This window comes from Hylobates moloch, unplaced genomic scaffold (genome assembly GCF_009828535.3).
Source record: "Hylobates moloch isolate HMO894 unplaced genomic scaffold, HMol_V3 SCAFFOLD_1, whole genome shotgun sequence".
NCBI classification, from domain to species: domain Eukaryota; kingdom Metazoa; phylum Chordata; class Mammalia; order Primates; family Hylobatidae; genus Hylobates; species Hylobates moloch.
This window is the reverse complement of record NW_026652276.1, coordinates 24,382,952-24,406,022: the sequence shown is the minus strand read 5'-3', so window position 1 is coordinate 24,406,022 and position 23,071 is coordinate 24,382,952. Positions and strand designations below refer to the sequence as shown.

Genomic DNA, 23,071 nt, shown 5'->3' with positions numbered 1-23,071 from the left:
CACATTTTCCCAAATCATGAAGATTCAAGAGAAAATATTGTGACTCAGAGAGCATTAACATATCCCTTGGCCCTACCTCTAAAGCTGGGTGCAGTAGTGAGGGACTTAAGGCCCCCAAGTGACTAATGAGCCCCCTCTGTGTCTAGAGGTGCTTCTTTTTTTTTTCACGATCACTGGTGTCTAGTACAAATGCATGGGGTGAATGAGCAGACACAAGCTTTCCAAGTCTCAGTAGACTTTCCTATACAGTATGTGCCAGTCTGCAGACCACCACCAGGGTGTACAGAAAATATACCTCTCTGAGGTCAGGGGGAAGTGTTAATAACTAACTTTATAGTTTAAGATGCTATTCTGATGTGCTTAAGCTCAATACTTTCAAGAACCCATCACCTTCCAAAGGCAGAGGCTAAGTCTGGGTGCTCACAGAGGACAAAAGCCTGTGGGCTCTCAGGCCACCTGTTCACCTGAGTGCCCACAGAGACATTCTTTGAGCATCTGGTTATCAGTGGCTATCAGTCCAAGCAGATTGCTGCTGAATTGTCCTTTGCTCCTGTCACCTGCCTGTTTAGGCTCAGGGGCTTTTCTTACTGCATTTGCAGATATAGGTTCCATTATGTTCTGTGCCCTGAAGAGGCATGGAAATGTCAGTAAGGGACCATATGCTGAGACTCACAGTAGATATTTCCTGCCTGGGATTCTGTATAAGAAGCAGGGCCTCTCTTTCCATGACCCACGAAAAGTATGATTTTACCACTTTCCCTTTCATTATCTTCCCCACTTCTGCCTGTGGGAACATTTTCTAGGATGGATCTTTCCAGGCATTTTTTTTCTGTGTTTTGAGTTCTCCCCATCTCCCTAAGGTTGTGGGCTTTAAAGACAAAAGCTACAAATAGCCTTTTATTTCCATTCTCTAGCACTATCTTAGCCCTTCTTTGTCCTGAGAACATAACACTGAATTGAAAAGTGTGTGTGTATATGTGCCCATGCAGGTACACGCATGTGTACTCAGGCACATACAGGGGCTAGGGAGTGGATGTAGTAAAGTATTGGAGGGGAGAAAGTCAGTGAGTATCTTTAAACTCTTCTTCTGTGTTTATAAATACACAAAAGTGGGGTGAGGAGCTTTTGATACTCCCAGCATTGAAATAGTGACTGTGGAATATTGTCATTTTTAGCTCTTAGAAAACTATTAGATAATTAATCTAAGCAGTATATATAGTTTATTTCCCTGAAATTGCTTCTGCTTAATCTATGTGTTCAATAAACTGGAGTAGAAATAGAGTTGAAAGGGCTCTGATTTTCTCATGCAAGCCCTGGAGGACAGGACTGAAGAGACTTACCCTGAAGTAACCATAGAAGGACAGCCCACAAGGACTTTCCAGCCCTCTGTTCCAGGGGTCAGGCCACATCATTGCGCAAGCAGTTGAAGGTAGTGTGTACAGGCTGGGTGGTCAATATCAACAGCAAAGGGAGGAGGGCATGATGTGCTGTGACACTAAGGAATCACTAGTTTTCTAAAGAGCAAGTCCCACCCCAAAGAAATAGAGCTAATCTCGCAACTTGGCACCCAGAAGGGGAAAGGCACAAGTCAGAGTAGCCTCACAAAGCAATGAGGTGCCAATTTCCACCTCATCCTTAAGTCATAATTCTCCAGGCCTCAGATCACTCAAGCTAACCACTCCTGCCAGCCAAGGCTTTCTCCTATCCTATTCATTACAGCACAGCCCAGAACTCTTACCATAACATGCAGAACAACAGGCCAAATCATGAGGTGAGGGCTGTAGCCAGGTAAAATGTATTTTATATCCATAGGGAGAGCAAGCCTTTATAAAATATTTAGGCACCTTAAATCTCAGTGTTTCCAGCTCAGTCGTCCTACTTCTGGAGTCCTTTCCCTACTCACCTTCCTGGCATCCCTCCTCCTCATAAAGTCAGAACATTTCTGCTGTCATTTCTTCCAGAGGATACTTGTAGATAGGAAGAAGTTAAACGTGGGGGTCTTCAGAACTGTGTTGGAGCCCAGCCCCTATCAATAGCTGGATAATTCTGAGCTTAGTAATCAGCATATGGGAGGCCTCCACTAAGTGTCTGTCCAGCTGAATCCATCCACAATCTCAGGAAGATGCTATCAGTAATTTGCACCTTCAGCACGTATTTGTTCTAAAGCGTGGCTACCAACTTTTTCTGAGTGCATATTATTTTTAAAAACCAAGAAAATTTATAAACCACTGTCTTATGATTAATATCTATTGATTAATAGAGTACATCAGAACCCAGAGCTATATAAATTCAGCACCCCCTGAAATATGACTCATTTTTTAATCAGAATATCTACTGTGTTTAAAAAATCATAGTACCTATATGTGCACAGTATATCATCTATTAAATCTATTATAATACTTTGTTTAAAATGCAAATTTCTGAGACCCAACCCTAGAATCTCTGATCCAGTGGATTTGGAAGTAGAGTCCCAGAATCAACATTTTACCCACTGGTGTGTGTGAGTGTTCTTGTTCTTGTTTTTGTTTGAGATGGAGTCTCACTCTGTCGCCCAGGGGAGAGTACAGTGGTTCAATCTCGGCTCACTGCACCCTTCACCTCCTGGGTTAAAGTGATTCTCCTACCTCAGCCTCCCGAGTAGCAGGGATTACAGAAGCCCACCAGCATGCCTAGCTAATTTTTGTATTTTTAGTAGAGACAGGGTTTCACGATGTTAGCCAGGCTGGTCTTGAACTCCTGACATAAGGTGATCCTCCTGCCTTGGCCTCCCAAAGTGCTAGGATTATAGGTGTGAGCCACCACACCCGGCCTGGTGTGTTTTTTATAATAGTAGTTAAAAAAAAAAAAAAAAAAAAAACACTGTCCCAAGGAGGCTTACTTGAATTAAATGTCTATTTATTATGGCAGCTGTCATAATTTAAGTAAATAGGGCTTTAGTTTTTAGGCTGTTAATACTTTGTATTAGCTTTGCTCATCATCTGTCCTTAATGTTTTGTGAGGTACATGAAGGTAACTATTATGAAGATTTGTGGGAAATACTGGTTCAATGGCTAGGTCATCAGATTGCAGAGGTGATAAAAATGGAATTTAGTACCTTGTGAGTGTCCGTTAAAGAACACTGTTTCCAATTTTCTTTGTCTTTCACAGTATAGGCTTAAAGCCTGCAAGTGTCATTTCTAGCCCTGCAAAGAGAAATGAAGATTGTGTTACTTCTCATTGGCTCTACACCAGTTTTACAAACTCAGTTTTGGCCAGAGTTATTCCTTAGTTGTGTGTCTTCCAAATCACACAATCCAGAGATCCATAATTGAACAACTCATGCAGTGCTAGAAGTTTAGCTCCCCTTCTCCAATAAACATGGGGATGACCATGGCATCACTGTTGCTGATCTGGGCATGGCCTGTGGCTTGTCCATTTGGGAGTCCAATTAGAGAATATGGATGGTTTCAGAATCCATTTTGTCTAAAAAGAAAGGAATTTGCCCCTTTCAATAATGCTGTGGAATTTTCAACCTGATTATTAAGAGCTCTGATGAGTCAAACTTAGGCTGGGTTTCTGGCTTCACATAACTCCCACATTCTTTGAGTTTTGGATTCCTCTAGAATCCATCACATCTAAGACCCACAATGACTTCAGTTCCTATATTATATTAGAGATCTGAGGAGCATAGCAAGAATCTGCTTCCCTCGCCCTAGTTTCCATTTAATTCAGAGAACAGAACTCTTAATTTATATTTCCCTTGACAAACAATGGCTTGACTTACAGAGAAAAGGTGTCTCAGGAACTTGGACAAACTTGAGAAGAGAACTAAATTAGAGGTTAAATAAAATTCAGCCTTCCCACTTCAGCCAGGTTCTGCCATCTCTAGTTACTATAAACAATTGGGATTCTGAAAGTATTGAAAAAAATACATTGACAATCTCCTCCAAAGGAGAAAGGAATTACAAGACCATTTTGAGCCTCTGTGCTTCTCAGCAGTAATATGGTTATACAGGACAAATTTAGCCCAAAGAAAGACACCTAGCTACTGTTCCACTAAACCCTTGGAAAGGGGAGTAAATGGTCCCAACGTTTGTCATTTGTCTGCAAAGTCCTCTTCTAAGACATGCATGGAATCCATAAAATAATAGGCAATGTCTCCTGGCTCGCTCTCTCTCTCCCTCACTCCCCACCACCTCACACCCCACAAAAGGAAAGGGTGGATTTTCATCCTACTTTGGAAACATTTGGTGAGTATCAACCTTGCGCTAGGATTTCTATAGGCCAAAATGTTGAAGATAAGGGCCACAGAAGATGTGTAACATAAGATATGCCATCCAGAGATAGAAATTCAAGCATCATTTTGTGTTGTCCTACGCTTGCTATGAACAAGAAAATTACTATTTATTTTTTTCAAAATATACAAACCAGAGAAAGGGCACTGATTAGCTTTGATTTGGCTTCAGTGGTTGAGGTATAGTTCTGTAATGCTGTCTTCCTTTCTGCAAAGCTGTGGCAGCCATCATCTATCCTAATTTTCCAACTTGAGGAAACCTACTTCCACCTTGAGAAAGTCCCCTATACAGAAACATTTAGAAACTCCTAAAGGCAAACTAAGCAAAGACAATATGTGTGCTTTTCTCACTGTGGCTTTGGTCAAGTCTGTTCCCCTCTTGTGGCCATGGTTTCCCCACATGTATGAGACAGCCAGACTAGACCTCTAAGGCTCCTTTGAACTGAAATAGTCTACCAGTCCGTGGGACTCTGCCTCCCCTTCACCTCCACCTCCCCACATACACACACAACTTCCTTCTCTGCCTTGTGGTAAAACCCTGGCTCCCTCCTTTTTCTTCTTGGCTTCTATACCCAGGGCCCCATACTGTCAGAGGAAAGGGAGTAGAATAGATACTCCATACTAAACAATTAGAGTCTGGCTGTTATTTGTGTTACTGCCTCCAGGTTGGGGATGGGATAGTATTTCCATTTTAGTAAGACCCTATGGGACTTCAGCATCAGTACAGTTGATAGAAAAAAGAAAGAGGAAAGGAAATAACAGACTTTCCAAAGACCTTTACTGGCCACTCAAGTCTTAATGTGCCATTTTTATGAATAACATGGTCCTAGAAAAGTCTATCTCATAGAAGAGGAGGGAGCCATATTTCAGAACCATTAGGAGACAGTGAAAGGAAACAAAGGCTTTTGGGAATTTCAGCAAGAGGAAGGATTAAAGCAAAAAGGTTGCTGTTTAGGATATGCAGGGAGAAAAAGACCTGAGATGATCAGGGATAGTGAGTCCATATGCAAAGGCTGCTAGCCTGGAAGACATGGCTAAATGACCATAGCTTCCCATGCAGTCTCAAATTGCCTCTCAATGCAGCCTCCAGGAGCTGCCACCATTGATCTATTGTTAGGGGAGGTTGAGCCTCCTGGGCATCCATTAGGTTATACTGAAATAGGCAATTGCAGACCTGGCAGATAGGAATTAGAAAAGAGCAGGGGAGCTCCTCTGACATTTTGAGGGTGATGGCATGAGCAGCTAACCTGGTGCCTAATGAGCAGGGCCACATTGGAGATCGAAATGCTTGAACCATGGTTGACCTCAAATTCTAAGAGGTCATGGCAGTACACTGTTCTCTCTGCTACTCAAAGTAGAAGCCACCTCTACAGCCCATCAAGTTCCCTGTCCAGTCTCTCTTTGAGAACTCCCAGGAGCAGGGAGCTCACTACTTTTTGAGTCTACTTCATTGCCAGGCAGCTCTATTAGGAAGTTTTTCCTTGAGTTGAGGAAAAAACTTACCTGTCTGTAACATGCACCCACAGAGTCTAATTCAGTCTTCTGAGACCACACAGTGGGAAAGAAATAACTAGGGAATTGATTAAAATCCTGCTGTCGGATAGAAGAGCTGACAGGGATACCCAGTTTACTAACTAGCCTGCAGCTATTCACCTCCTGTGGAAGTCCAACAAGGTAAGTCCCAACACCTAGGGCAGGCTTTGCACATGGAAAAGTGGCCAGAAATGTGGGAATTACAGGACCAGAGAACTAAGCATGATCAGAAGTTCTCAACAGCCAGGGATATAAAGAGTGGAAAAAATAAGTTATCGCTAGGGTCATTCCTATTATTTATGTATAATTTGTTCTCAATATCTTTTCAATGCCTGTAACAGGGCTTGGCATATATGAGATGCTCAATAAATACATGTGGAAAGAGGGAATCTCTAATCAGAACCTTGTTAATGGCTCTAAGTTTTCATCATCTGATCATTTATGCAAACAACATTTAATAACCACTGCATGTGTATTAGGCACTGGAGAGTTTATAGATAAATGTGACATGAGCTCAAGACTGAAAATCTGATGGGGAAGGAAAAATATTTACCCAAGTAGCCATAAGTGCACTAAGAAAGGGTCAAGATAAGACATGGTGAGCCCCCTAAACACAGGGACATATTGTAAACAGAGTTAACAAAAAGCCTTGATGTAACAACTCTTCAACTAGTGTCACTCTGTTAAACTTGAAGCTCAATATTCCCTCTTCAATTGACAAGAACACAGACTAATGATTCAAACTAAAATTCTAAGATGTGAATTTCCCAATGGAGCTGGAAGGAGAAAGTTTCCCATGAAGGGTCCTTGTTTCTGGCTCTCTCTTTGCTTCCTGGCAAGACCTCAATTGGCACTCCTCTGAACGACCCACCCTACTGTAAACTTCTCCCTGGCAGCTCACCTTCTCCCTGGACTTGCAACTGCGAATTGCATACCTGGCTGCAGCCAAGAGATTTCAGGAAATGGTACTTTGGAAACTCATCTTTAATGAAAACAGATAAAGCAGCTGGCAGTGGAGCCAAGGAAAACTCCACTTTTTCTGAAAAGCAAGCAGCTTGTTGGCACCGGAAACCTACCTGCCCAACGCCATCACTACCACATCCTCTAATAAATGCACCAGCACACATAGGATACATAAATGTTCCTCAGCAAGGCTGCAGAGCACACCCTCAAAAACCTGAAGAACCTTTTTCCCACTGCCCTTTGGAGGACCCTACAGCCCCTGGTTTGGAGGCCCAAACCCACAGGCCTGCATTGTATGCTTCCTTCTAGAGAAACCCTGATGGCTTCTTCCTCCACACCGTAGACAATGTAAAGCAAATTGAGTGAAATTTTTGTAGGCATTTCTAAGTTAGATGAACCTTCTAGCAATTTTCACGTATAAGCAATGAGGGTTTTGTTCCCAATTTAATAAAAGGAAAAATAAAAGATGCGAGTTGGGACCATTTCTGCTATGAGGGTGGCATTAGTAAGCTGACCTTCACTCTGTGGGAGGCAGCTGAACCTTGCCGAGAAATGTCATTTAAACAATATTCCCTTGCACAGTTGTAACACTTTCCAACTTACAAAATGTTTTCACTTGCCTGCTCTCATGAGAGCCTCAGAGCAAAGTTGTGTCATTGCCAGGATTATGGTCATCAGTGCATGCAGATGAGGAAACCGAGGCTGACAGACAATAAGCGGTTTGCTCCAGCACATGCAGAAAGGAAACAACAAATCCAGGACTGGAGCACAGAACTCCCCTGCTGCATTCGGCCTGCTTCTTTAGGGGCTCATGGCTGCTTCTAATCTGAACATCAGATCATTCAACAAATCTGAGATTCCCCATGAACAAACGCTAATAGAACGTCTATCTTTCTATAAATCATGATAGTTCCTGGTTCTTGGGATCAATTTCATGAAGCTATAGCAAAATTGTCAGCATTTTAAGTTTTTAGAACTTAATCCTCTTCCCTGTAGAATGGACTTGGGAGCCAGACTTAGGGAATTATTTGGGTTTATAGAGTAAGGCTCGACTCTGGGGCTCTAGGAAATCAGTGTAACTGGTGGTAACCTGAAAGGTATTGAGTGTCCCTCCAGGAATAATATTAGTTATTAAAATGGTAACTTATCTGTTTGTTGTCAGATTCACTGCCAAGCCTTGCTCTGCCCTGTTCTGCATCACAGGGGCTGACCTCCTCCTGGTACATTTCCCAAGCTCCTGTTCCATCTGGCTCCTGATTAAGTTTGGCCAATGGGAGGCCTCAGAAGAACATTAGAGGAAGGAAAAAGCCAAGGTATTTCCCCTGTTTCATCTGTTTATTAGAGACATTGCAGCAGCAGTCTGGTCTCTTCTGGGGTTCCACTTCCACCAGGAAGCCTCTCCCTTTGCAGTCCCAGTTCCTAAACTCTGCTAACATCACTTCCCGTCTCAGTCACTTTAGCCCTAGCTAGAAATATCTTCCTGATAGACTAAGGCTTGCCTCACCCATTTGCCCGTTTTGCTCTGTCAACACCTTTGGAGCAAGTTTCTCATATTAAGGTTCATCTCTTGACCTGCCTGGCATAGATTCTGTTTTCCTGCCTGAAACTTAAACAATACAGCTACCAGTTTATATGCACCTTTCTTAGTTTCTGCTACTCTGTTTAACAATGTTTGATGTTAAAGAATCTTTTGGTTCAACCAACTTCCTAAGGAAGTTGTCCAAGGAAGAGCTTGGACAGTGGTGTACTGGTAACTGATATTTAACAATTAGTTCTCCAAGAAAGAAAAACTTTGATTTATAGCATTTGCCAATTTCCATGGTGCAACTACTCCCATCATGGCTGATTTCAAGCTACCAGCATAATGTCACTGAATATGGATTTGGAAAGAGACACACAATAAACTTGAGCTGCTGCAGCCTGCTCATGGGATATCTGAGCAAGGACAACTGTATACCCTGAGTCAGCTGAACAGCGAAGGGTTTTGGGCACAGTGCTGAGTTGCTTTAAATAAATTACAAAAGTCTTTGAGGCTTCAGAGAGTAATGAGAGGCCCAGAAGAAAGAGGAAGCTGCAGAGATCCAAAAAGGAAAACGAGGGAAAAAAAATGTCAGATAGGAATTTGGGGAGTGAAGTGTTAAGAGCTGTGAGCTGTAGTTTCCCCCAAGAGAATTGTAGAATCAACGGTAAAAGATCTCCTTATCATTAATGCATTGAAGAGCTGAAATTATTTGGGAGGGTGAATTGAAGAGCCAAGGGAACTGCCAAAGAAAAACAGAACAGGTGGGTTACAATGGATTGTAGAGTGGCATCGTCAGGAGGGGCCTTAGAGATCCTGCAAACAGGTTATTTAACAGATGAGGAAACTGAGCCTCAGAAAGGCCAAGACCATCCTGGCATATAATGGCAGAACCCCAGTCTAGAATGGGTTTCCTGACAAGGGCATTCATTCATTCAATAAATATTGCTTGGTGCTAGACATCTATTGTGAGCACCACAGACATGATCTTTATCTTCAAGGACTTTACCATCCACTGGAAGAAAGAAGGATTAAATAGCTTATCATAGTATGTAACTATTTTTTCATGTGATGAGTACTATGAAGAAAAAACAGAGGGCACTTTAATAGACCTTACACAAAGACCTAATTTAGACCAAGGGGTACAGAAAAGCATCTCTGGGGAAGTCTGAACCTGAACTGAGAAAGGAATGAAGAACATGAATCTGTCAGGTAAAAATGAGGGGAAAGAGGGCTCCAGGTAAAGGGACTTCAGACACAGTGGCTCTGCTTCAGGGTTTGGTCCCAAACAAATGCCTCTTATGTAGTATATCTTCTCTTTTATCACTAAACACTCTGAAATTTGTTATATCCTCTAAGTGCTGAGTTATAAGCAAGATGATTAAACTTTGTCATAAGGTAGTATCTTGAATTTAGGTGCAAATATATGTGTGTGACTGGCTGTTATCCATATACTTTGGAATGAAAATTGGTGAGTGCCATGGGCCTGGGCAGTGCTCAACTCCTGTCAATGGGAGCCAGCAATGCACCCCGTAGATCCCAGGCCAAAGTGAAGCCCTTGCTTCTCCCTGTGGGCAAAACTGAGATAAAGGAACACATTCTCCCGGCCATGTCATCATATTTTTACCTGCCAAAACCCATTGCTGATGTCCCCGTGCCTTCCCTAACCGGTGGAGGTGGACAGCATACCCTGGGGAACCTAAAAATTCCTCAGCTATGGCCCATTACCCTCTCCACCTGTGTGGTTGAGTCTGAACCATTTCTTTCCCCCAGGCTTCAGAACCACTTCTCCCAGCAACATTCCTCCCATCTTGATCTACGGAGGCTGGGAAGAGACACGAAAGCTTGCTTTTGCTCTCACCTCAAGTAAGTCCATCAATTATGCTTTCTAATGTTTAATTCCATTATTTTATCATCAAATAACTGAAGCCAGGTTTATCTTCAATTTGTTATGACCTCTCCAGCCCTTAACTTTAGACAAAGCAAACACTACCAAAAACACCCCGAATGGACTTGCTACAAAAATTTGGGTAAAGTTTATTTTTCTCATCTCTAAATTAGATGCATAAAGCCAACCTTTGCAGAGAAGTGACTGTAAGGAAGAACAAATAACTTACTTGTCAAATTTCTGGAGGTCTTCCTGTAGCACCATCTGGAGAGCCCAGTGCTATAATTCCATGGATATGATTGTGAGGTCTTTTGTGAGGAATGTCTTTTTTCCAGCAGCTAGAATTCCAGCCCACTAATATTTCATGGACTTGGCATGTTGACATCCCTCAGACTCAGTTTCTCTCCTTTGCGAAATAAGATAAATAATACGGTCTAGTCAACTGGCACCATAAGAACAATTCTCAAAATAATTTTGTGCACTTTAGAAGGAAAGACATCAGTAACATTCAAGTTTTTTGGCATTTTTTTTTTTCATATTGAATCACTCCAAGGTAAGGGTTTTAAAAAATCTAAGTGGGGAAATCAGCAAAGATATCCACACAAACCAGTATGTTTCTTTTTGGCATATGGCATTACTATGCATTTTGATGTTAAGGATAAGCAATTTTCATCAGTATTTTTTAAATGTGCTGAGTCTTTCCTCTCAGGCTCCTGGATTCAAGGGGCTGAATAGATGGGAATTCCTGCTGTCTCTGGAGAACAGCTTACTTCCTTTCCCAGGCTTCCCAACCCCACCCAGGATCACTTGTCATTGAGATTAACCTTTGTGGAGAGGCGCCCAGAACCGCACCTCTCTCGGAGTGTGACAGCTTTTTCAGGATTATCAGGAAGTGGAGAGTGTGTGTGACCCAGGAGGGACACACATCCATGTTACAGAAGAAGGCTGAGGCTGCAAAACATGCCCCAGAAAGGAAGCAGATGTTACACCTTCGCTACCTCGCTGTTCTGAAACAGGAAGACATCCACTTGTCCTTCTGAGCATTCAACATTCCACTCACAAACTCCCCTCCTGGAGTCTCTCTCTGGTTCAGTGAATTGTATGTTCCAGAAACCAGCCCTTCCCCACCTCAACCCAGAGGACTTACTAGTTTTGATGTGAAAGGTATTGATTCGGGAGCTCTTGATGGCTGATGGCTCCCTGCTAACGCCCTTCCCCCTAGTGCGTTTATTAAACACCCTCCCCCCTAGTGCATTTGGCAGGTCCCAGAATTCTGCTTTCTTGTGCTCCCTTCCATTTTCTTCATTGTAAGCCTCTCCTCCATCAAATAAACCCTAACTTGGGTTTAAGACCTTCTTGGAAGATGATTCTATACCCTCCCTTTCTAGACCTCCGCAACCCTCACTCTTATTCAAATGAGAGAATCACTAAAGGGCTCCTTGTCCTTGCCCCCCAGCGGACCCTCATAAATCCACAGTGAGTTTTTTTTTAATTAAAGCGTCCAAATAATTAATGATCGACTCCATTTGTGCCATTGAAAACCAAAATGTCACACGGTTGAAAAGACCCAACCAAATAATTCAGTGTACCCTATAAAGCTTTAAAAAAGCAGAGCCCAAGAGGCCTGCATGACTGGTTTCTGTGCTGTCTGAAAAGCTTGGTTGGGTTTTGGGCACTTGATTGGATTCCAGGAATAATGTGCCCTGAGCACAAAGGGCTCTTTTGATGTGTCTGTGCCATAGCTCCTCCCCTTTTCCTCCTCACTTTACCTGGGATACATATTCTCCTTGTCTCCCAAGTTGGAAAAAATAACCCATGGAAGAGAGGAAAAAACAGCAGAGGGAAAATCTAGGGTGGAAGAGGGGAAGAATTCTGCAGTTCTTAGTCTGAGTTTGGTTACTAAAGTCTAGTTATTCCAGAAGGAATAGAAGAAGTGACGTTTATACAATGTCTGTGACCAGACAATGGGAAACCGTAATGACAAGATGTCTCTTGTTTGAATGTGGTCCCTTGAGCTATAGGTAATGAGTGAGTCTTCGAGCAAGGACTTGCCACTTTCAAACAGTCAGAGGTATGGCAGGTTACTAACCCTAGAAATCAACATGAATTTAGATGCCTAATCCAGCCAGAGAATCTTATAGATAGTGAGTCCAGCCCATTGGTTTTCCATGGGTATCAGAATATTCAGGAAAGATGGAAAGAAAGAAGACAGAACTTCCATTGCTAGAACGTCCTTAAAAAGTGGCAGAGCAAACTAGAGGCCAGGACTGTATAAGCAATGGCCCTGAGAGATAAGGATTGTGGGTCTAACCCCAGCATACAGATGTCCAGATTGGCAGCAAACTGCAGTAAGCTGGTGCTAATACAGGGCTATTTTTGTCTGTCTGGGCTGACTTGAAGAGGATGTTTTATCCTTCTAGCCTCATTCTACTTATCTACATAAAGATGGACTTGTACTACACCACCATCATCTCTGAGATTCTATTTCAGAAATCTATTGCTGCCCCAAAATTTGATGACTGACAACAAGAATCTACTTACTTAGGTCTTTTTGGTTTTATCTCAACAGTGTTTTATGGATATCTGTGTAGAGATTTATACATATATAGATTCATTGGTAGAGTTATCCCAACTATATGTTTTTGATATTACTGTAAATGGTATGCTTTTTAAATTTTATTTTTAAATTATTTGTTAAATATATTTATTTACATATGTATATAGAAATATTGATTTATATATACCAGCAAGAAATCATCAGCTCTGAGATTCTGTTTCAGAACTCTATTTCTGCCCCCAAATTTAATTGATTTTTATAGATTGAATTTGTATCTAGTAACTTCACCAAACTCACTTACTAATAATATTTTATAGATTCTCAGTCTGTCTTCTCACCATCAACTCTCAGCTGGTAAGATCACAAGGAAGATGCTTGATATATCTTTTAGGTTTCTTAGGTTGTAAGCAACAGAAGTGACTCTGACTAGCTTAGATATAAAGTAGAATCTATTTTAAGGCTATGAGATAGTTCTGTGAATCACAGAAAAAAAAATGAACTGTTAGACCTCAGAAAATGAGAGGGCCTAGGATAGCATTCAGGCACAAATCAACTATCTCTTTCAGGACGATCTCTGGACTTACCCTTGTGTAACTTCTCTTAAGATTCAAATTCCTCAGAGAGCAGGTCTTGTTGGCCCTATTTATATCTCCGGCCCTTGGCCACATTGCCAGTCAATTGAGAGGCCCACCAAAACTGCATGCAATGCCAGGAGAGTGCTACCCCAAAGGAAATTCAAGGTGCTGTTATGCAAAGGGAGAACTCATGCTGCAGACATAAAATAACACATGACCACCATGTATGATATCTAATTAGAACTTTCTGCCCATCACTCATCAAGTGTACAGACTAGCACTTAAAGTTTCAGCGATAATAGTGGTGATGGAAAAGATTACAATCTCAGACAGCCCTATCTTCCTGTTTAGCTCTCAAAAGCACTTGGGTTTGCTGTCAATGATCCATGTTATTCATTTATACATGAAAGTAGATCCTTCGCCTAGCTTGGCCTGCCTGGGCTTCAATCTACCTCCCTCTTTTCCATTAATATGTTTTGCACTGTTGAAATAGGCTTGATTAGTAATCAAATACATCTGTGTTCTATCTTGCTTTCTTGCCTCTATCTTCTGTCTCTTTTTAAGGGTGGTGGTGTGTTTACTTTGCTGCAGTTACTTTGGAATCAGAGACCTAGTATTTATCCTGATACAATCAGTAACGACATTGAATTCTCTCTGCTTGTTGAACTTTTTATACACTATGTGGGCTTGAGCACACATAGTGCATAAAAGATGTTTGTGGGTTTCCTAGGTGTTTTTAATCCATCAGAAAATGGATTGGGGTAATCATGATCAATTTTCCTAAGGAGGGAATTATAGTGAAAAAAAAGTGAGGTTAAAAGGCTCTTATCTTTGCCATCACTCATCCCCACCTTTATTTATTGCCTTCTCTGGTTTTCATTAGCATGCTGACAACCAAAGCTATAGACATTTTCATCTATACTCTGACTGCTGCCCTGATTTCAGTTCCAAGTTATGAAACCTAATCTAAACCTTAGAGGGGAAATTACAAACTATAACTTTAAATTTCAGTTTACAGTGTCCCCCAGGATGATTCCAGGAATTGAGTTGGGAGGGGTCCCGGGAATCAGAAACTAAACTACCATCTCCTTCCTCCTCTGAAAGGACCCAAGGACATTTGAAACAAAACTCATAAAAGACCATTTTCACAACATCCCAGCTGAGAAAAATTGCAAGAGAACATCTCACTCAACCTCCTCCCTGCAATTGCTCCTAACTAATTCCAGATAGAAGGAGGTGTCTCTTAGTCTTCAAGATCACTTGAAGGGCATTTCACAATTCCCCATGGTCACCTGTTTCAAAATATAAGAACTGGATGCCAGGAAAATATTCCTGATATTCAAATACCAATTCTTTCTTCAATTCAGACCATTTGGATAATTAAAGTATAACATTTCAGAACTGGAAGAGGCTTTAAATACCATTTAGTCTAGAGGTTATGACTGGTAACCAAGAATTGAGACATATTTTGCTAGGGCCACAGAAAGTTTAATTTTTGAATTTTTGTATTTGTTGCCAATGCTTAGATATTGAGATAGACCCTTTCGGAAAAAAATCCAGATAGCTGGGATCTCTAGAAAACACAAAAGATCTGGAAACAGAGTGGTCCTCATTCCCATGGCAGCAATTGGAGTTGAGTGCTTCTCTTTGGATTGGGGTTGTATGGAGAAAATAAACTCTAGTTTATCATAGAACACACCAGATTTGCTTGCCTCATTTACCCTTAATGATTAACTGTTATCAGCATCTAAGTTTGTGATCCCTGATTTTTGTGGACATGAAAACTGAGAACCAGAAAAATGATCTAACTGAGGTGACCGGCTGTGCAGGTGTGACAAGAGCTAGAACCCAGGGCTCATGACTCCTAGGCCAATGATCTTCCACTACAGAGCACTGCTTTCAGGCTCTTACTATGCCAGCCTGGGGCAACTGAAGAAGAAAATTAAATAGGGCAGGGAGTTGACATAATAAAAGTTAAAACCTACAATTTCCATATGCCCTGTGATCTTCTGTAATCCTTGGGTCAGCTCAGCAGTAAGGTGATAAAGATGTTCCCTATGGAACCTTAAAGAAGACAATTGGTTCATATCCAGTTTATTGTGAAGGAAAGGTTCAGTGGGAAGACTAGAAGACACAAGTCCATAAAGATGGGGTGTATGTGAGTGGTTTGTTTGAGGAGTAATTCTCAGTGCTTTAATCAAGAAGGTACTATGCCCATTTTCAACTCCAAGATGTAGTCCAAAGACAAAAAAAAAAAAAAGTCTTACAGAGAATATGAGGGCACAGGGGGAATTTTGCCTATCAAAAAAATTAAAAAATAATGATTTCAATCTAAGTGTCTGTTTACAAAAGCTACTAAAATCAAAGGTCGATTTGGTAAAAATGAAAGTTTAATAGTATATTTCTCAGGAAATTATCCAAACTAGTTAATTAGTCCTATGTAGATACACTATAAAACAGTCTTTTAGTCTCTGAAGAGGGAGTGATCAGTGAGCAGAGTACAAATTCTATGTTAATTCTCTTGCCACAAGAAAGAAAAAAATAGGTTAAACATTTAGGCAACATTTATAGCCCAAGTACCTGATCACTTTGGTGAGTTCAGACTCTGAATGGGCTAGTTATCATGTAGTCCAAACAAATGAAGAATTAAGTACATCACTAACAACCACTAGTTGTTTCAGCCAAGTATAGAAACCTTTGAAATGGTTTCTGGCTGTGAATGTGGCTCAATATAGAAAAAAAGTGGCCAAAAGAGCCTTTCAGATTTCTCTCCTGTAGCCCTTCACTCATAACCAAGGAGGGCTGGAGAAATAATTCTAAGAGCAGAGACATAATTTGAGTTTGAGATATTCACGTTTAGTTGGAGTTTGAAGGAATTTAAATGGTTTATTACCACCAAGGAGACACTCGCAATTGGCATTCACGTGGACAGCAGATTTTGCTAGTTGGAAAATTTGTGAGAAAAGACTTAGCCAAGAGATATTTCTCATAGTCAACTTATTCTTAATAAGCTTGATGGCATTTGAGGGTTATAAAAAATTGATTAATATCCTTTCCCTCCCAGAGCTCACTAGCCAGGAGGGGCTGCCTTTACCACTTGACCATTTCCTCTTCTCTCCCAAAACTTCCTCCTTTAGAATATCAGAACTAAATTAAAAGAGCATCTGAAAGGGCCAATCCAGAATCCAGTGGTTTGAATAAAATCATGTATTGTAGACACCCTCCCTTTTGATGTTGGTTAGATCCCAGAAAGGCTTTCTAGGTGGAGAATTTCTTTCCCCTAATGATGGTGAAGACTTTTCTAAAGAAAGAAGAGGAATCCCATATTAGAAAACACAATATAAAATGGGAACGACATTGCAGATCCATGGGGAAAATGATACATGTTGAGATAACTGGTTATTAATATGCAAAAAATATTCTAATTAGATCCCTACATCTAATTAATAAAAAATTGTATTTAATGTTGATTAAATGCATAGATATGAAAGAAAACTTAAAACCTTTTAGAAGAAATCTTAGAATATCTTTAAAACTTTCGAGTAGAAAAGAATTTTTAATCTATGACAAACAAAAACATTTAAAAAGCAACAACTTTAAAGAGGCTCAATAAATTTACCTACATTAAAATAAATACAAAACTTATATACAACAAAAGATACTATGAACAAGTGAAAAAGATAAGCAATATAGTAGCACAGGAAATTTGCAAACATATAACCTATGAAGATTAGTATTTAGAATACATACAGGACTCCAAGAATTAACAAGAGGAAAACAAGCATCAAAAGCTCTAACATGCATGTAACTGGAATTCCAGAAGGAAAAAAGAAAGATGTTAGGGCAAAAAAAATTTTTTTTGAAGAAATGATGACCAAAAATGTTTCCAAATTTGGCGAAAGACATATTCAAGCAGCTCAGCAACCCTCAATCATAAATTTTATAAATTCAAAGAAAGCCCTGCCTAGAAACATTGTAATCAAACTGCTGGAGACTATGAATAAAGAACAAATCTTAAAGCAGTTAAGAAAAATAATACATTACATACAGAAGAGCAAAGATTTAAATGACAGTGGATTCTCATCAGGAACCATGGAGGCGAGAAGACAGTGGAACAATATCTTTAAAGTGCTGAAACTAAATAAATAAATAAATAAAACTATCAACCTGAAATTTTGTATCTAGCTAAAATATTCTCAGGAATGAAGATAAAATAAAAATATTTTCAGATAAAGAAAGTCTAATAATTCATTGCTGGCAGACCTGTGTTACAAAAAATTGCTGAAGGAATTTCTTTAGACTGTAAGAACAAGACACTAGAGTAAAACTTGCATCTTCAGGAAAGAATAAAGTATCAAAAATGGTAAATATCTGGTGTATAAGTCATGGTTCAACCAGAGGAGTATTTATGCAGTCATGCACTGTATAATGATGTTTTGCTCAATGACAGATGCATGCATGATGGTGCTCCCACAAAATTATGATGGAGCATATATAGAAATCTGATATATGGCACTTGATATTGGCATTGTAGATCAAGTAGAGGAAATTATGGTATTCAGTAATCATGCTGGGATATTTGGTTTTCCATATGGAAAACTACACGTTCATTTTTATATATTATATATTTATATTTCTATAATACATATTTTTATTATATTTATAATTATTATATGTAGTTATACCATCTAGGTATAGATATAATATATACCATCTAGGTTTGTGTAAGTATGCTTTATGATGTTTGTACAATGACAAAATCACCTAAAGATACGTTTGCCAAGACTATCCCCATCCTGAAACGGCAAATGACTGTATGTATGTGTGTGTTAGAGATAGAAAAGTGTATATAGAGATGCATACACAGAAGGGTAGGGGAGTTGTGGGGAGAAGATTATTACAGAGAATTGGCTTACACAATTATGGAGTCTGTCTAGGGCAAGTGGCCCAAAAGAGAAGATGAATAGACTGAACCCCACAGGTAGGAGTCTCTGGGCTCAGGAAAAGCCTAGACCCTCTTTTAAAGGTTTCACACAAGATAATATCCTTTTTGACTAATTTAAAGTCAAATAGTCATGATTGGGGGCTTTAATTGCATCTACAAAATTTCTTCACATCAGCACCTAAATCAATGTTTGACTGAATAACTGGAATTGTAGTTTAGCCTAGCCAAGTTTACATATCAAAAAGCTATTACATCTGAGTAAATATAAAACACTACTTTCTTTCCTTTTAAGCTCTTTAAAATACCTACACTACCTATATTTGCTTACACTAAAGTGTTAATATTGGTGGAGTTTTTATGAGACATATGTAATATAAAATATGTTGACTATAGAATAAAGGGACCAATAGTGTTGTTGGGTTTACATCGGTGGTAATATTAACTTTTAGTTGACAATGATAGGTGATAGATAGACAGAACAACCATTAAGATATTTATAATAATGCATAGCTTTAAGCCAATATAAATTAAAATAGAATACTAAACATATTCAAATAATCCAAAATAAAGCAGGAAAAGGGGAACAGAGGAACGAAAAAGAAATAGTAATATAATAAGATAGTAGACCTAAATTTAACCATATCAGTAATTACAGTAAATGTTAATGGTGTAAGCATTAAAAGGAAGATATTGTCACGGTAGATTTAAAAAAGCAAGACCCAAGCACGTTGCCAACAAGAGACACACTTTAAACACAAAGATACATGTAGTTTGAAAGGAAGTGGATAATGGTAAAGATACACCATGCAAACAGTAAACTTAAGAAGATTAGAGTGACTGTATTAGTAACAAATTAAAAGAGCAGACTTCATGACAAAGAGCATAACCAGGAATAAAAATTTTAAAAAGGACAATTCACTGAGAAGACAGTAATTATAAATATGTTTGTATCTAATAGCAAAACCTGATACTCAACAGAATTAGAAAAAAAAAAAAACCTCTATAATCTTAGTAGAGTTTAACACTCCTCTCTCAGCAATTGATAGAATAACCAGACAAAATATCAGTAGAGACACAGAAGATCTGAACATCACTGTCAACCGCCCTGATCTGATTGACATTATAATAGAATTCTACATTCAGCTGCAAAATATCCATTCTTTTCAAACAGGCATGGTACATTCACCAAGACAGACCATATACCTGTACTGCAAAACACTTGTCAATAAGTTCAAAAGAACAGAAATCATGTAAAGTGTTTTCTATAATCATAAGAGAATTAATCAGTAATAACATATCTAGGAAAATCCATATCTAGGAAAATTATTTAAAAGTATGTCATTTGGAATGTCATTTCCAATTATTTGGAAATTAAATGACATACTTTTAAATAACTTATGGATCACAGTCAAAATCACAAGGAAAATTTAAAAATGTTTTGAACTGAATAAGGGAGAAAATACAGTATCAAAATTTGTAAGATGCAACTTAAGTAGTGCTTAAAGGGAAACTTGCAGCTGCTTTAAATGCAAAAGAAGAAAGGCCTAAAAACAACAGCCTTAAGAAGTTCAAAAAAGATCAAAGTAAGCCCTAAGTAAGTAGAAGGAAGAAAATGAAGATAAGAGTAGAAAGAAGTCAACGAAATTGGAAATAGATACCTAATAGTGAAAACTAGCAAAGCCAAAACCTGGCTCCTTGAAAAAAAAATGGACAAACTCTTAGTTATACTGACCAAAAAAAAAAAAAAAAGAAAAAAAAAAAAAAAAAAAAAAAAGAATACATCACCAATATCAGGAATAAAAAAATATGTTATCACTTCAAATCCTACAGATTTTAAAAGGATAATAAGTATTGGAGCAACTTTAGATTATCATATTTTATAGCTTAGATGAAAGGGATAAATTTCTTGAAAAATGCAACTTACTAAAGTTGGCATGAAAAGAAACAAAATCTGAATTGTCATTTTTGAAATGAGAAAATTTACTGCATTATCAAAAAGCTTCCCTGAAAGAAAAACAATAGACAAGTGACAAAATATATGAACGCGCAATTCACAAAAGAAGAAACTTGCATGATTCCTAATTCTATGCAAAGATGCTTGACCTCAGTAATCAGAAAAATGTAAATAAAACCACGCAGAAAACATTTCACACTAAGCAGCTAAAAAATAAAAGCCTGACAATAAGAAGTAATAGCAAGAATGTAAGAAAAACAAAACTCATACACTCCTGGTAGACATGTACATTGGTACAAACACTATAGAGGGCAATTTGGCAACATCTAGTAAAGTTTACAAGGCGAATATCCCATAACCCAGACACTCCACTCCCCACGCATGTGCAGAGGAAACGTGTATAAGGATGTGCATGGAAGCAATGTTTGTAATCGAAAATGTTGGAAACAAACTAAACATCCATCAAGAGGAAAACTGATAAAAATATGTTTTCATCTATTCATACATGAATTTTAAACATAAGTTAAGACTAGAGATACATGTTCAATTTAAATACAAAACATTAAGAAAAAAACCAAGTTGCAGAAGGATACACAATTATACCATTTATTTAACCACTTAATATATGAAAACAATGCTACATAATTTTAAGCATACATAGAGAGAGAGTAGAAATGTAAAGACAGACAAGAGAATGATAAAACTCAAAACCAATTACTGTTGTCCCTACTGAGAAATAGGGGAATGGGATGACAGATGGATACCGGGGATTTAAACCATATTTGTAATGTTTACTTTTAGGCTGGTTGGCGCATACAAAGGTATTCATTAGCGTACTCATTGCACCTTTATGTATGCCTGAAATATTCTGTGGTTTAAAAAATTAGAAAGGAACTGGAGTCCGAAATATGGCTGCTTGGCAAAAGATGGAGGCTTCAGTCATAATGAGGAATCAGACGCCCTTGCTGAATGCCCTCAACTATTTTGACTTCTGGAGGGGCGGGCCGTGATTACAGCTGCGATTAGGTGACTCATCATAATTATGTTTTGTTGAAATTGAATTTATTGAAGCATGAATCATTCTGCCCAAGTCCTACCTAATTGCTCTAACACTGTGGATGGGAAGGATGGCGGAGGAGTTTTCCTTGGAGGTCATTAGAGAATGAATGTGCTTATGCACGTGTGCATCCCCGCACACAGTCGGCCACACTCACCTTACAGAAAGCCAGCAGCGCGGCCCCATCCTTCGTGATGACATGAGGTTGCCAGACAATCTTTACTTGTTTAGCTGTGGTTTCTTCTGTCTCCTACCCCCTACTCTTCTTTGTGAGCAACTCACTATTTGGCCGTTTGGCTCCCCGGGGGTCTCTGTGCCTCAGACCGCAGGCCTCTCTGAGAGTTGTTGATGCCTCAGAGCGGCTGACTTGCAGCTGGTATCCATATTCCCCCAGCTCAGACCTCCCACCACCGCTCAGCGGGCAACTTAGGGATGCCCTCAGAGCTGCGTGTCTGCTGCAGAGCTGTAATTTAAATCAACTTGGGAGCTCTGACGAGGCAAAGAGCAACCTCAGAGGGTGGTGGGAACCGCTGGGACTCCTGCTCTGTGGCTCACGTACAAGGAGGAGAGGGTGGTGGACTGTTAGAGACTGTGACTCACTTGCAATCTCACACGGGGAAAGAGTTCCAAGCCTTTCTCCTCTCCTTTCCCTAGCATGTGAAGATGGGGAGACCCATTGTTTATCTTTGTGTGATACAAATTGAACAAACAAAATGGACTGTTCCTTTAACAGGTTGACTGTAAACTAATCACGATTTAGAAAAACTAACTGACTGTTTTCCTACCCCAAGATGGGTAGCAGAGGCAAACTCCATGGTCGTAATATCAACGACAGCAAACACTTTTACACCATTTACCATTTGCAGGCACTGTTCTAACTAACCACTTTACACATTTTAACACATTTAATCTTGACAACTTCATGGGTTAATGTCTTTACTCGCCATATTTGCAGGTGAAGAAACTGAGGCACAGGGAGCTTAAGCAACTTACTAATAAATGAGGAGGTTTCTGGCTCCAGACTCTGCTTTTAACCACTCCCCTATATGTTTTACACATGGCAAGCATGGTGCTGAGTGCTTTACGAAATCATCTGACTCACTCCCATTTGACAGATGAGAAAACTAAGGCTGAGAGTTGCAAAGTAACTCGCAAAGATTACACAAATAATAAGTAGCACAACCAGGATCTGGAGCTAATTGGCCTGACTGCACATCTATCGCATCTACCCCTTTCATTCCCAATAACGTGCCAGGTATGGAAGCCCCAGCAGATGAATACACAAGGCAGAGTAGTCATGAGCCACAGCTGATAGCATGGTAAAGCTGTATTCCAACCAGTAGCCCTTTAGCAGGTGCTCCCAGCGGGCTCTGGGGCTTCCTCATCTGCCTCCAGTTCAGACTAAGATTTGGTCTTTTTCGGATGACTCCATCTTCTTCTGAAGTTCCAATTCCATTGTTAAACACAGTAGTGGAACTGGCATTTAAAAAATCCATTGACTTATTTTTTTTAATTTTTAATCTCTACTCATTAGAGTCAACTGTTAAAAAGTAAATGCTCCAGGGAAAAGGTAACGTTTTAAACTCATGTTGACAAATTTTGGGGGGAATGAACTGAGTGGTAACTGACAAGGACCCCTGGGTATGTATGCACAATAGGGACTTGAAGAGTCAAAGAGGAAATGAGGAATAAAGCTTCACTAACTCACTGCCCAGTTGTCCCAGGGACAAGTCTGGGCTCCTGTCCTTTGTCTTCTGGTTTCTTCCCTCTAAAATACCACAGACTCAAAGGTGGCAGATCAGAGCAA

At 39.6% G+C, this 23,071-nt stretch overlaps 2 long non-coding RNA genes across 2 annotated transcripts in view; one reads left to right on the top strand and one right to left on the bottom strand.

Annotated features, from left to right (window-relative positions):
• Positions 1-3,129: 3,129 nt before the first annotated feature.
• Positions 3,130-23,071, bottom strand: part of LOC131383443 (uncharacterized) — an 82,672-nt gene continuing 62,730 nt past the window's right edge. The window contains exons 2-3 of the long non-coding RNA XR_009213478.1: positions 10,406-10,582; positions 3,130-3,182 (exon numbers count right to left, since the gene is read on the bottom strand). This is a non-coding gene — a long non-coding RNA (uncharacterized LOC131383443). The remainder of the gene's footprint in view (positions 3,183-10,405; positions 10,583-23,071) is intronic.
• Positions 7,943-23,071, top strand: part of LOC131383444 (uncharacterized) — a 62,730-nt gene continuing 47,601 nt past the window's right edge. The window contains exons 1-2 of the long non-coding RNA XR_009213479.1: positions 7,943-8,082; positions 10,062-10,154. This is a non-coding gene — a long non-coding RNA (uncharacterized LOC131383444). The remainder of the gene's footprint in view (positions 8,083-10,061; positions 10,155-23,071) is intronic.